Below are 15922 nucleotides of genomic sequence, written 5' to 3' on the forward strand. Positions count from 1 at the left end.
TCACTCATTATGTAGGTGGGAGTTAAGAAGTTCTCAATTGTCACCTTCAGCTTCCTAACACAATAGTTCAGTTACAATACTCTGGCTCCTTTTCACATGTATCTTTGCATTTCAGAGACAATTGTTAAAAATACATTTTGCCTGCTGGACTACCAGTGTGATGAAAGAAAAAACAAAACCAGTTTGCTACATCAGTTCTAACTAACACTATACACATGATGGATCACTACTGGAAAATTTAAAACTTAGATAAAAATCACTATGCTTTTTTTAACACTTGAAATGAGCTATGTTGTAAAGGAAACCTGCAATAATGAGATAATGTGAATTAAAAATAAATATTTCTCATGTTTTCAAGCAAGCACAGCAGCATGAAAGCACAAGGTGAAACAGGTATTTAGGTCCTGTTATTTGAAGGTTAGTATTTTCTTGTTCTTAATCTGTGGTTTATTTGGAGGAATACTAGACTTTTTTGTAATATATTAATTTTAGACATAGTATATTTACATCCAGAATCCTTGAATATCATAAAATAACAGGATACTGGTTGTTACATAAAATAAAATTCAGTGTTGATAGCTATTTTACAAAATACCAAGCAGCCACCAAAGAAGCAGACTGGTTTCCAACATATATCAAGAGAAACAAGATTCATACTTTAACAAGGAAATTTTAAGTGTTGATGTCTAATACTAGTTAATAAGATCAAGTGTAAGGGGATCAGAGATACAATTGTTTCTAAGGCTAAAAATCATCCTAGATATGCCAGACAATGAGAGGAAAAGTGACTTACTAACATTCGTGCTTGATGCTCTCTTCCTTTTCCTCCTCCAGCTGAAGCTTGGGACAGCTGTTTGTCTCTAAATGCTAGAATACAAGGACACAAAAAGGTCACAGGAAAACATCTCCTGTGCAAACTAGAAATAGGACTGTCCTTTTCCAGTTAAAAAATATTTATGTGAATGTCAGTCTTATGAAGGAGACAGGACTAACTGAAGTGGAAAGAGGAGTCTTCTCCTCAGGCACAAATTAGGTGGTAACTTCTTGCCAAGGTGACACTAGCACTGGCTGAGACGAAGCATCCTATTCTGTGCTGGTGCCCTTGTCCACTCTTAGAACTGTCCCTTGCCAGGGAACTGCAACTCACGTATTATGGAGATGTGCCCTTTGGGAAATATTTCCTATCAGCTACCACTAACCTGAGTTGCATTTTAGTATATGGCCCATTCACAGTGTTGTAGAATTGCTGAGGTGGGAAGGGAACTCTTGACATGACCTAGTCCAACCCCTTGCTCAAAGCATGGTCAGCTAGAGCAGGTTGCCCAGGACCATGTCCAATAGGGTTTTGAATCGGTCTACAGACACTCCAAAACCTTGCTGGGCAACCTGTGCCAGTGTTTCACAACCTTCACAGTAAACAAGTTTTTGTCTTATGTTTGAATCTTATTCCTTGCATTTCAGTGTGTGCCCATTGCATCTTCTCCTGTCACTGGCCACCACTCAGAAGCATCTGTCTCCATCTTCTCTATTCCCCTCCATCATGTATTTATACACATTGAAACAATCCCCTACATCAAAGGTCCTCAAACTGCAGCCTGTGGGATGGATACGGCCCCCCAGGGCCCTCAATCCGGTCTCCAGTATTTACAAAACCCCCCCGCCGGGGGTTGGGGGAACCAAGCAGCTGCAGGTGACTGCCTGCCACTTCATCCGCTCGCCGGACCCCTGGTTAAAAAGTTTGAGGACCCCTGCCCTACAGCCTTCTCCAGGCTGAACAGTCCCAGCTCTCTCACCCTCTCCTCTATATGATAGATACTCCAGCCCCTTAATCATCTCCTTGGCTGTTTGTTGGACTTGTTCCAATATGTTTATGTCTCCCTTGTACTAGAGCGCCCAGACCTGGAGCCTTTCTTTTTACTCTTCACACCTCTTACCAAATGCAATGCAACTCTGGGTGGGCTTTGGCTTTCCTAATTCCAGCTCTCCATTCTTGGACAGTGCCTCTGTATTCCTCATAGGTCACCTCTCCCTGCTTCCACCCCTTATGCTTCCTTTCTACATTTAAGTTTTACCAGAAGTTCATCCTTGCAGACCTCACACCACCATTGTTTGATTTCCTGCATGTCAGGATAGACCATTTTTGAACAGATGATCCTTGAATATCAATCAGTCTGGGCTCCTTTTCTCTCCAGCGCTGTATGCCACAGGATTTTTCGAAGCAGGTTCCTGAACAGGCCAAATTCTGTTTTCCTGAAGTCCAGGGCCTTAACCCCACTTTTTGCTGTTGGTCCATTCCCTCAGGATCCTGAACTCTACCATCTTACGGTTACTGCAGCCAAGACTGCTCTGACCTTAACCTACCTGACCAGTTCTTCTTTGCTTTTAAGTCTGAGGTCCAGTAGAGTGCCTCCCCTCATCAGCTCCTCAGTTGCAATTGTGTCAGTAAGTTGTCATCAATGCAATTCAAAACCTCCCAAATTATTTGTACTCTGCTCTGTTGGCCCTCCAGCAGATATCAGGGTGGTCAAGTCTCCCATGAGGACAGAGCCCGCAAACATCAGTTTTCTTACAGCTATCTGAAGAAGGCCTCATCTACTTCTTGATCACGTGGTTTGTGGCAGACACCCATCACAATGTTGCCTATATTGGTTTGCCTGCTACTCCTGTCCCATAAGCTCTCAGTTGGTTCATCACCCATGACCAAGTGGAGCTCAATGCATCCTCGTTGCTCTCACATGAAAAGCAACCCCCCTTCCTTGCCATGACAGTCTGTCCTTCCTTCAGAGCCTGTATCCCTCCAAGGCAGCACTCCAGTTGCGTGAGCCATCCCAGCATATCTCTGTCACCCCAAGGAGGCTGCAGTCCTGTAACTGCATGCACGCCTCCAGCTCCTCCTGTTCCCTCGCTATGCTGCCTGTCTCAGTGTACAGGTACTTCAGAGCCCCGCAGCCACACTGTTCTCTCGGAATTATGAGACCCTACCACCGTTCTGTCCTCTCAGCACTTCCTGTGCCCCTGTGCTTGAGGTTGGTCCCCTTGAGCCCTGATTCACTGGATATAAGGTCCACCCTGTCCAGCTCACCCTGCACCCTTCCCTGTGGCTGTGCTTCACTTCCTGCTTCCACTGGTGCCATATCTTTGCTATTGTCGTGACTTCAGTTTTCCTTCGACAGAGATAGACAGAACATTTGCACCAAAACAGCTTCCATCCCATCACTGACTATGCCACGCTTCACTCATTTTCCTTCAGCACCTCCCCTCATGTTACACATCAAGATTAAGCTGTGGGTCCTTATGTTTAGAGCTCTCCTCTTGCTTGCACCTCCAACCATCTCTTTCTAGCATCCCTCCTCTCTGCCTTGGCCACGTACCAGACTTACTGCCCAGTTCCTGCCTTTATCTCCACAAGCGTCTGTTTCTGGTTTCTTTCCCAGTGCTCTTTAGACTCCAGGACAACTTTCCAAGTTGGCCATTCTCTGCAAATTCAAATGCCTCCTTAAAACACACTTCTGCAAGGCTTTTCTGAAATGAGCCTTCCTACTATTCTAACAGTAGCCTGCTGCCATAAGTCCTTATCCACACCCTTATCATAGGCCAATTCCAACAAATGCGAGTTTGTGAGATATTAAAGATATGCCATTTCCTTACCAGGCAATGCAAACTTCATTTAAAGCTCTCCTTCACCCCTGACCTCACTCACATTTGTTTTATAATAGCTTATACCCCTTTAACAACAGCAAAGTTATTTCTGGTTTGCACGTTGTGACTTGTGATCAAAACCAGGCCTATTGCCTATCTCTAGATATAAAAACAATGGTCCACTAAACCATTGTACAATACCTTATTCAAAAATATCATGAAAGCATGCAATTCACTTACAAATTACTAAAGCTAGGCTATGGCAGCACCCTGAAGGACTAAGCAGGTCAATTAGATTGGTCCTTATAACCCCAGGAGTGATTACCAACAGCCATCAGCACACTGTAACTGCTTGTTGAGCGAGTGAGTCAGACGGCAATAAGGACTTTTAAGCAGCCAGCAAAAGCACTCAGATTCTTCTACAGGAGAAGTTTATTACAGAGCTCAGCATCTGTGTCTTGCAGCTGCCAAGTGTCCTCCATGTGTTGTTACAGCTGCTGATTCTGCTGTTAAGGAAGGGGGAGCAGAAGGATGAAAAGAGGCAGCGTCAGGAATGTTCAGTTGCTGTAAAACACTGCCAAGCAGATATTCACGTTATCTGCGTGCACAAACTAAGCCATCTAAACATGTGAGCTCACGGCTCTTTGCCGGCTGGTCTCACACTACAGAGAAATCATGTGACAAAGCCACTAGACACTTTTCAAACTACAGGATCTGCTGAAACCCTGAAGTAGCATACCCAGCTATATCAGTTTTGTGACGTGACATGCTCTGACTTGTGAGGACAGACAAGAAAAGAAGCAGGAGGCTTTGGGGAGAGCCAAACAAAGGGGAAACAGACTCACTGCTTCACAGGCAAGCCAGTGAGGTGCTCCTCAGTGTCAGCCTGCAGCCGTATTTTTAGGTAATGTTACACCACAATTCCACTTAATTACTACAAAAATCATTCTGAAGTATGTCATGATACAGGACCCTGCCACTACCTGGTGCACTAAGTGCAGAGCTAAATACCTAGAGGCTGAAACAAGGTCCTTTGTGTCTCAGCGGCTGCGGGCAAATGAGTGCCTCCAGAGAAACCTCATTGCCCTCCAGCAGTGAATGATCAACTAATCACTGCTAATTTTGGAAGGCAAAAGACCACCAACATGACCTTGAAGCAGAATATTGTGCTAGCCCTGGAGCAGCCACACTTTCATTGCCAGACCAAAAATGCATCCTAACAGATTTGGACAGTTTTCTTCAGCTGGATTGTGCCACACTTGTATTGATCCACAGTACCATCAAACATAGATAAGATCATAGGAAGAATCAAATTGGGGGAGCTCTCAGGAGGACATCTAGTCCAAACTTCTTTCTCACACCTAACTGTTCTCAAATGTAGAACTTTCTCCTGTGTTCCCAGGTATAAGCAAATAGCATTGATCTCACCTAGCTCACAGTAAGAAGATCACCAGGCATTTCTTGCCCCATTGCGAGGGGAAAAACAAGATAATTTGTATGTGGGTCAGGCCTTCTTACCGGGACCAGTACGCATTGAGCACAGCTTTGTTACAGAGTGCTGAGAAGACATCCCTCTCTCCCGTTACTGTCTGAAGTCAAGTGGAGTCCATTTAACATCAGGACACCTAAAGGCCCTCTGTAAGCCATGACCCAGAAAACCCAAAGAAAGTTTTAAAACAAAGGACATAGGCCTGCCTGTAGCCTGCCCTTGAAGGCAGTTGAAAAGCAAAAAGCATCCTTGGAGGAACATCTCTAGAAACACAGCGAACAAAAGTGAGGTTTGCAGTTTTCTTAGCCTTATTTCCAGGTTCTGGACCATGTCCTTCTGTTAAAAGTGTACATTGCCCCAGCTTTTAAAAGAACACGAGGGAAAAAGTAGTCCCACGGTCTTCAGTCACACAGCTGTCCTCCTCTCCCAGGCACCTCTGCCCTCCATCCTTAACCACTCCAGCCTCAGACCCAGCCCATACCTCTGGCTGTGGGTGCAGCCAGCCAATGTTTAGGCTGTGTAAGCTGCCTCCATGGGCCCATGCCTGTGCATGTAGTCTGCACGTACCAGGCCCCCAGGAGCTCCTCAGCTGGGCAGCCTCTGGGGCTCTCTTTCAAGAGCTTAGAAATGGGGGCAGCCTCTCCCAGGCCATTAAGGGCTGGCTGCTCAGAGTGCTTCTTGGCTTGGCTGCCCTTGCTTCATGCCTCTCTTATGGGAGCTTTGGCACCAGTGGTCCTCTGCCTTCCAACAGGAGAGACATTGCAGTCAGGACACACTGGTAGCATAGCTCTCCATTCTCTTGTCCTTCTACCCCCACCCTCAGTCTTCACTGATACCACAGAGAAAGCATGGGATAACACTGCAGCACAAGAAAGCTATCAGGCTGCAACAAGGCTTTACCATTGGTCAGAGTCTCCTCTCCATACTGCTTCACCTTCCTCCAGAGGCCAAAACATCCCACTCCTCCTCCATCCAGCCCCCTCCCATCATCCTCAGTGCTATTTAACTATTTAGTGGAATGAGCTACAGCTGCACATCATCCATGTCAATCAACCCACTGCCTTCGAGGCAAGGTCACAGCTGCATATCATCAATGCTAATCAACCCACTGCCTTCATTCCTCCACAGAATAAGACTATCATTCCTTCCTGAGCAAGATGATGAGGTGCACTGTCCTCTGACTTGTGGAGTCAGACCTGTGGCAGGCGTTGTTTGCACTTGGGGTCCCATTGTCACATGTGAACAGCAAGCTGTCGTGCTCCAGAGACAAGCATCCCTTTTGGAGTTCAGGGTTATGTCTAAACCCAGGAATGCACCCAGTCCTGCTCTTGCCTCCTCTGCCTGTAGTTAGTGTCTCTCAGGTATTCCCATTGCCCTCTTAACCCTTGACTGCTAATGATTGGCCAACCTATGAAAAGGACCAAACAGCACACTACATCTGGTTCTCAGGTGACATTAGAGGAACTACTCTGTCCAGGATCAGTTCAAGGAGAAAATCCCTTGGGAAGAATAGACCTCATCCTCACTGGGAGCAGCAGAGATGGTGGCTTGGGTGGCGATGGGGATGCTGCAGGGAGAGGGCACAGAAGCGCTGAGCTGCAGTGTGAGAGTGTGGCACTGTGGACAGTGCCAGCTGGTCAACTGGGACATGTGCTAGCAGCCCTGGTGTGGGCACAAAGGAGTGCCCAGTGTTTTGGGTGTATCTTAGGGATCTTGTGGTGCCTGAACAGTCCCCATTTCTCTCCTTGCACCCCTGCCTGTGGGCACCAGGAGTGCTGCAAGGGCCAGACAGCAGGATGACATGAGCAATTGTGACACTGCCACAACCAGACAGGACAGACAAGCCAGGGAGACTACTCATGCACCATGGGTGAGAAAACCCCAAAGGAAGTAGCATTAGGTATCTGGCAGCTCCAGCCTGTTCCTCATGGCATTGTTAACTCCAGAAAGCAGCACATGTGGGATAAGGAGAAACAATCTTTAAAAGGGGATATGAAACTGAGGGCAATATAAAGTCCATTTTTCATTTTCATTAAGACATTTTTCATAGGCGCAAACAAACCAGTTTATTTGAGTAACTATATGTTGCTTGTCCAAGGGTTATTTACAATAAAGGAGGAGGCATAAAGATACTTTAATGGCTGTGGGTAAACCTGAGCTAGGGTGTGGGTGTGTGTAGCCTCAGGAAAAGATGAAAAACATCAGTATGAAAATATTTTTTATTACACTATTTATGCAAGAAGAAACTTCTAATTTGTCTCTAAAGACTCAAAGTCATGCCCCTATAGTCAGTCTTTGAAGCAAAGGAATTTGTATGTTGCATCAGAAGGAATTGTATTAGGAAATGTTTTTAACAGTGTTCAGTGATTGAAAGTAAGATACAATAGCTTTATGACAAAGAAGCTTATGATGAAGGTCCTTTGTAATAGCTTTTATATTACTGTAAATCATGATGCTTATGGTTTACGTTTTATTAATTCAAATGAAGTGCAAATCAAATGACAGCTGACAGTCTATCAACAGGTTAGTTTAAACAGCTGAATATTATTTTACTTTATATATATTTCAGCTTTTAACAGGATTTTTAATTTTAAATAGTTTTGAGGGTTTTATCCATGTAATATGGCTGGAAGGCTGCAAGATGAGAGCAATATTTAATTCACGCTTGTAAGATATGGGTATTTGGAACCCATTAGAAATTGACTTTTTGTTCTCCCTTTTAATTTTGATTCTTTCATCAGAGATGCCAAGACTAATGCTGTCATGACAGATGGGGAGAGCTCATAGAGACATTGTACAAAAATTACTGGAGCAATGTGTCATTACCATGTAGTACCTTCAAAATGTCACAATGAAAGTAATATTCATTGTGGAACAGGGCTCTGCCTGCAGGGACAAGGCCTCGATTCCCCTCCTAGGTACCAGAAAACATCACACCAGTTTCATTTGCACCGCAGAAAACAGCAATATAAGTATGCTACACACTTGTTCCAAATCACAGCCACCCACTGAGAGAGAGAAAGAACTGCTCCCATTTGTCACCTACTTAATTCTGGGTGTCATTTACCTACTTCAGTCATTCCAGATTGTTTCAGCTCTTTTGTGTTTTATTTAATAATACAGTGGAGCACAATAATGCCAGTTATGTCAGCTTCATATTAGTTATTTACTTTAATAACTTGCACACTGTCAGTGGTGTTAATCTATGTTAAGTAGTTAATTTCTGCAAAAAGCATAGGAATATAGCAAAACTTTACAGTGTGCAGAAAAGGTCCTGATTAATCCTAGTAGAAGAAATTAGGTACTCTCTAAAAAGTGTGTAGGTCAAAAATTTCTGCTGGAGGAGTTAGCCATCACAGCAGAGCCCTGTAACGGCACAACATAAAACACATGGAAAGATTATGCAAACTGTGTTAAAACATTGCCTTCAGTTTCAAAGTAAAGCATCAGAAGTGACACCATTTAAGAAGATACAGTTCCACTCACAAATCAGAAGGTTACATTTCTTGTTCTGCCTTCCTGGTCTTCATTCATGGAATTCTGTAATGGTTTTGCTGTCAATGGGTATTAAAATATGTCTCTAAGAGAAAGGACTGTTGTGTTATGTTTGGATCTCCAGCTATTCAGAACTCTTTTAACTGTGTGTAACCCACTAGAAAATGAATTTCCAGCAACTACTAACATATTTAAGGATGAACACCAGAGCTAGATTAAAAACCACTGAGATTGTTATCCAGAACACTGACAGGAGCAGTGCAATGTTTTGCAGCATATGTTGTCCTTGACCCTAGAGGTTTCTCCCTGGCTCTTGGGAAGTTCAGGCTCCTTGTCTACTCTGGCATGATCCAGAGCCACTGAAACCAATGGCAGAACTCTCACTAACTCCCAAAAGCTGGGTCAGAAAAATACGCATCTGTCTTTTTGGTGATGTTTTGTGAGGGAATGAAAACAGTGATACTGAATGCAGTGTTGGTGCTACTTTTCACAAGTAACCGCATGGAAACCACAAGCTTGTTTCACACAGCCCAGTAGCAACCTTCAGATGCAAATAGCTAACAGTTGCTACACTGCCAATTTACAGCTAAATGATTTTGTATACCATTACTAACCAACTGCCTTCCACCTTCCTCTCCCTCAGTGAATGGTAGTGTACTTAATTCCTTAAAAAAGATTGAGGTATCCAGGAAATTCATCCTTGGTAGGTTCACAGCCTCCGCATCTAGACCTCAAGACTCTACTGTTGGTTAGGTGATGTGGAACATGCAAAAACTTCTTACCTGCCAAAATGGACATGGGAAAGGAAAGGAAACAAAAACAGAAGAGAAAGGAGATCACTATGACAGAAATGCAGTCCAAGAATCTTTCTTCCCTATTCTTATGGTTGTTGAAGAAAAAAAAGAGCGAGAGAATGACAACATTGCCATAAAAACTGAAACAGTAAATGAATAGTAGAGTTGTCAGCTCCTTTGAAACAAACTAATTGTCTGGAAGAATCAGAGACTTTTCTTTATATCAGCTGGTGCAAAGGAGCCATAAATTTGTCCCTAAGAGATTTACCGTCTGATTTCTTTCCCCCATAGACTTCCATAAAGATAATGACAACTCCAGAAGAACAACAGTGCGTCAAGATATTTCAACAACTGTGGAATAAATTCAGTGTGAGGTGGTCAGTGGAATATTGTGTGGATGCACTACAAAGATTACACTGTTAAACTGTAAAGGCTTAATCTTTGTGGTGCTGAAGATTTCCTGAAAGCTGGCAGTGTTTCTACTCCTAATGAAAACACAGAGCACTACCAAGAACAAGGCCACAAGTTCTCCTAGTGTGGTTGGTCACTCAAGGCAAAAGAGAAAAAGTATCTGCTCTCTGAATGTTCAGAAACTCTGCATTCTTTATTTTAGACACCAGAGAAGCTGTTTAGAGATAAGTAAGCTCTTGGACTCTGCCTGCTGTTGAAAGGCACACACATACCCTTGCATATCTTTATCATATTATTTGGTCATGGGAGAAAATGACCCCACTTTGGAAATCTATTCAGCTGTCAAATCAACCCCTTTATCTGGTTTCATACCGTTAGCTGAGAAGACAAGGATCCCCCTATCAACCCAATTTGGTGTTAACTGATTTAGCTTTCATCAAATTTTTTTTTCTTAAGTCAGAAGAGACCCAAAAGTTACATCTTTGGGGGCTTTCTAAATGAGGTCCAAAAAACCTCACTTGGAAAAACACTTTGTGTAGGGATGTATTCAAATGTTCAGAAATGTCCCCATAGGTGAAATGACACCATGAAGTGAAATGGTGGGTGCAAAATGAGTGGCCTGGGCTATGTACATAAGGCAGCACAATTACAACTGTCTGTTCTGGATTTAAAACCTGCCTTACAGCTGTAACAGGATTCTTTGGTGAGGGCAATAAAAAGAGCTATTAGTGTATTCATATTTATTTATCTGAGCTCTCAAAGTACTCATAGCCATACTGAGACAGCTAGGTAAAAAGTACAGTTTTATTTTACTGAAACTGTTTTCTAGATTAATTAAATATACAACGTAGTGCTGCCTTAAATGTAGCTAAGGATATGTGCAGCTTTGACACTTAGATCTCAGCTGCAGGTTTAAATAGAGTCTTCTTCCAGGAGCTGGCCTGGAGAAGTCAGTAGCGTTACTTCTACAGTAAGGCACTACTAACCATGAGTAAGGGTGCAAGGATCTGGACTTAAGCTAACAGAAGTGATGACGTGTGAAAGGTTTCTGCTTCATTTTGACATGACGATACAAGGGACAGGCAGATTTTGGGACAGACCATCTTTATCTGTCTGACAGTCTAGGGATTTAAGCTGTGTCTATCACTCTGGCATTTCTGTGTGCTCAGACAGCATCTGTAGGAAACATTCCCAATTATTCTCTTAAAGTAAAGTGGTCAGGGCTGTTTATCCTAGGCAGGATCCCTGGAAGAGCTTTATTTCTTTTTATTTGTAGAGGAGGGACTTGGGGGGAGCAGAGAAAAGGGGATAAGAGAAGCTAGGGCAGCCTCTCCACTTGGTGATCCTTAAAAGGACTTGCACTCGTTAGCCCCTGGACCCTCAAACGGAGCTACACTGCCTGGGGAGCTAAAAATGGTGTCCTATGAGGAATACTATTTAAAGAGATTTCCCTGAGTGCAGGACAACACCACACCGCCTCATGCATACAAAGAAAGGCCGCTCCCCTCTGCCCCCAGGACACCCCCTGCCTCTCACACGGCCCCAGGTACTGGGAGCCAGAGGGATATGGCCCCTCACTGCCAGAAAACCAGACCAATCCACAAGGAAAGGATTCCCACATGTGCTTGACAGGGCAAATGCATCCCAGGCATGCTGGAGACACCTGGCTGGTCAGCACTCACTTCAACCAGGCTGCTAGTGCGAAATCCTGATTTTTCACAATAAGAAAGAAATTATACAATGCACATTTTACATTGGGTTAAGGTTTGAACCTTTCTACCTTGACAGAGTCTCCGTAACATCCAATTTTTATGGGTACCTGAAGAGTAGTTCTCGAATATTAATGTTCTCTGTTTCTTTAGGTGTATATTGCAGGTATCACAACATATTTTTATTGGTGTTTGATGACTGCTTTATTTGCCAAGTACTCATATCAAATTTATGGAAAGCTATTTCTGAGCAATATAAATGTGGGAAATCCCTTTTGTTGAGACATGGTATTAATCATGTTAGTGCCTAGATCTCTGTACCTTTATACCAACAACATGCACCAGTGTCTACAGTCAGCTCCTAAAAATACACTATCTTTTGACAGATTTCATGCCTCAGAGGATATGGGATAGCCTGGTTCTTTAATGACCGACTGTCACCACAGCATTCCCTCTTCCTTCTTTTTCCCTGACACGTTGCCTACACCTTTGCATGTTTAGGACTAAATGGATGGAATGAGTGATGTGGGAACTGCCTTATCCTGTGTTAATAAAAGTCACAGCAGTAGCAGCAGGGATGCCAGTACAGGTGAGGATCAGATCACAGCGTTGCTTAGCATGTATGTGAGTGTATTCCCAGATTAGGAGCAGTGAGCACTTTCAGTAATCCCCATTACTGACAGCAGGTCTGTCTCCTGCTATCCACAATCATACATTGCAAAAACGAGAGTGGCACACAGCCTCCACATGGACATCCTATCTCCTTATGTAGTCATAACAGGGACTTTGTGGGAAAAAACAGCTTAGCCCACCCACATCGGTTGTTCATTCTCCTGCCTCACAGCATGGAGGTATTTAATCAGCAGTGAGAAATGCAAGGAGGATACAGGTACATCACTAGAGTATCCTGGTGCTAGACATGATCCTTTCCTTATGGCAAAGACTATTCCAACAAGGATCACCTCCACACCATGAAGCCGCGTCCAATGCCTGGTGCAAAAGAGGCACATTGTATCATATCATATCGTATTGTATCATACTGTATCATATCATCTCTCCTCTTCAGTGTCTATTTATTTGGTCTTATATTTGCACGTTTATTGCCAGCCCATTCTGATTTTCCTAAGTATGTTAATCTGCACGGACACTGTGCATGAGAGCCTAGGACTTGTATTATTACTTCCTTGACTCTTTGCTTTACCTGTGAAAGTAGGTCTGTTGGCACCCAGCTGAACCTCCCTCAGTCTGTCCCTGGTCCTCTCTCACTCATCCTCCCCTTGTCTCCCTTGTTCTAGTACAGACCCAGTGCCACAAATCTGTCTACTGAACACCTGGTGGGCTCATCCCAGTCCCACCACATAGTCAGGCAGAGAGAAATTCCCCTGCAGAGAGTGAGAATAGGTTAATTAAGTGCAAATAAATCATCCAGAAATTTGTCCCCACACTGGTGCACCTACAATTGTTTACCAGTATTTTCCAAAAACTGTTTCATTAGGTCTTCACTGACTTGAATTCAGTGCTTGGGAAAACCCTGTCTGAATGAGAGCTGCCAGCATGATGACTCCAGAAGTGACAGGGCTGCCACATCCTGGATCTGAGCTAATGCAACACACCATGCAGTTGACCTGCACATGTAAAGCAAGTCCGACACATTCCAGAGCTATGGACACCCTGCCTTGGCACAAATCACCTCTGTATCACTTGCGCAATGATTTTGGTGCCTAGAAACATGTTCTTTCCTGTGGGATTTCCAGGAACATGGTGGTTCATCACACAAAACTGCTAGGCAATAAATTACGCTTACAAGCACTGCTCTTTCACTAAAACTTTTAGTCCAGGACAGTAATGTCTGATCACCTTTGGAAGAAAAAATGCTGCGTTCATTTACTATGCACATTATATCTCCACTGCTGAAAAACATCAGAAATTGTCAGGGGTCTGTTGGTAAATCTCTTCTGGTTTATACCATCAGATGCCTGGCCCCCAGCAGCACAGTGGGAACCGCACTTGTTTCTACAAAAGATCTGACCACTAAACACAGAAGTTTAGAGAGCAGTGGTCCTAACACTGAAAGAATAGCTCTCTCCAGACCAGTGCAATGTTGATCACCCCAGCAAGTAGGCCAATTTTTGCCAAATATGGTGATGATTTTTTCTCTCCTGTGTTGAGAGCGTTAGGGACATGGTTTACTGGTGGACTTGGCAATGCTGGGTTAACAGTTGGACTTGATGATCTTAAAGATCTTTTCCAACCTAATTGATTCTATGATTCTATGAGACCACCCACCCACTATGCACAGGGCACTTGGATAGCAGCTATAATAGAAAGATTTTAACCTCAGCTAATGGCAACCAGAAACTGACAGACTCATTTTCTTATTACCAGTCTTCTTAGGACTGAACAGGCAATTATTTCCTTGAGACTGCTTCTGTGTACTAAATTACATGGACTATCTCCAAAGAGTAATGACAACTCAGTAATCTGGGTATAAGCTGGGTTACCTCTGTCCCCGACCCACAAACTGCTCTCACTAACCTTGCAGTGGTGTTGACAGACTCCAGAAATAGCCACGGACAGTGTTTTCTTACTAGAAGTCAGGTCTGGGTCATATCAGTGGGGGAGGTGAATTAAAAATGACAAGAGGAGCCATCCAGAGAGGTCTCATCCCTCTCTACGCACAGTCCCCAAAGGTGGTATTGAACCATGCCCAGCATGCAGCCCCTTGTAAACACGAGCGATCCCTTTTAAAGCTGGAACTATGGGTGCCTGACACCTTTTGTGCTTCCTGCCTCTCTAATATCCCCCCTCACATTCCTTCGCTGCTAAATGAACGGCACAACTTTCTCAATGTTTTCTTTTTCCCAACTCCTTCTTACAGTTTTCATTTCATTTTAATGCAAGGGCACCAATCCTAGTTTATGTCATAATAGATGGACAACAATAGTGCAATTTAACTAAAATAACATGCTAAACAGTGCTACATGTTGACGGAGTCATGATGGATAAAATTTGGAGTGTTTTGGTGGTTTATATCTTCAAAGAAAAGCTGGCAAGTGTACAAAGTGACAAATGTATTTAAGAATCTATGCCATTCAAATGATAGTACCACATGTCTGTTTGGGATTTTTCCCGTCTAAATGTGGGAATATGGGCACAGATTCACTTGCATACTGTGTTCTTCTAACATAAAGTGTCAGCATCTCAGAGGGTGTGTCAGTGGCACCCGATGTCACTAGATACACATTGCAAAGGAGGCAGACGAAATAAGTGTACGTTATATGTGCCAGGCAGTCTTTAGTTAGTTATTTCATGTAAAAAAAGGAGGGGATCATGCTCAAAACATTCTCACTGCAAATTTATATCAGCATGAGAAAGAGAAAAATGTATCATTTGCATTTCAAGGCATTGCAAGTCCCTATCCTAGCTGAAGTCATCTGCAATTGCAATACAAAAAGACCAGATCCTGATGTGAGCAACAATGATGTAAAAACCCCACTAATTCACATCATTTTGACTGAATTAATCTGCATTTACACCAGTTTCACTAAGATGGAAGCTGGCTCGGGGTCTTTACATAATCTATACATTCCATGCCTTTTTCTCCTTTTATTTGTCACTATAAGCCACCTCCTTTGTTGATTATTTTTTATTTGTGGAATGTATTCATATTCTCAGAGTCCATCTGCTAAAAGTATCCTATTTAAAAGAAGATGGCATCATTAGCTATCCTCTCTCGCTATAAAGAAAGGAGCAGTTCCCATATTTTTACCCAGTTCAGTGGCTCAGTGGATGCACTAATCTTGCTGAACACTTCAGTTTAGATGGTATATCAATGAGGCATTCAAACAGAGCAGTTTATACACAAAAATTCTGTCTGCTTTGTAAAAGATTATCCTTTTATAAACACTCTGCGGAAAACATAAAAGCAAATAGGGGACAGCACATAGGACAGGAAAGATGTTAGAAGGGAGATTAATACTGAATGGGTCGAAATGAATGGTGCTTACCAAAACGAGGTCCAGATACTTTGGCTGCAGTGAAACATAAATAATGGGAATGACACATCGTTTATTCGGGATAATGAGTTGATCCGAAGTAGGGGCCTAGAACAAGAGATTAAAGATTAAATATCCATCTCCTGATGAATATCAGTAGCAAACTTTAACCTTTTCCTTCCAAAAGCACAATTTCTTTGAACAATCCTGTCAGCACAACACAGTGAAGAAATGCGCTAAAGCAAACTTAAATCACATTCTTATCTTATCCTGTAAGAAAACACTGTTTCATATTTTAAGATAGAGAATTGTATTGTTATTTCCAGGCTTGTAACTCTTTTGGAATAATTATACGAGAACACAAAGATTTTGCTTGATGTTTTGCATTAG

At 43.1% G+C, this 15922-nt stretch overlaps 1 long non-coding RNA gene across 2 annotated transcripts in view; it reads right to left on the bottom strand.

Annotated features, from left to right (window-relative positions):
• The window catches only part of LOC121096386, a 67015-nt gene that overhangs the window by 23046 nt on the left and 28047 nt on the right, over positions 1 to 15922 (bottom strand). For both annotated transcript variants that reach the window (XR_005830474.1, XR_005830473.1), the window contains exon 3: positions 15545 to 15640. This is a non-coding gene — a long non-coding RNA (uncharacterized LOC121096386). The remainder of the gene's footprint in view (positions 1 to 15544; positions 15641 to 15922) is intronic.

This window comes from Falco naumanni, chromosome 12 (genome assembly GCF_017639655.2).
Source record: "Falco naumanni isolate bFalNau1 chromosome 12, bFalNau1.pat, whole genome shotgun sequence".
Taxonomy (NCBI): Eukaryota; Metazoa; Chordata; class Aves; order Falconiformes; family Falconidae; genus Falco; species Falco naumanni.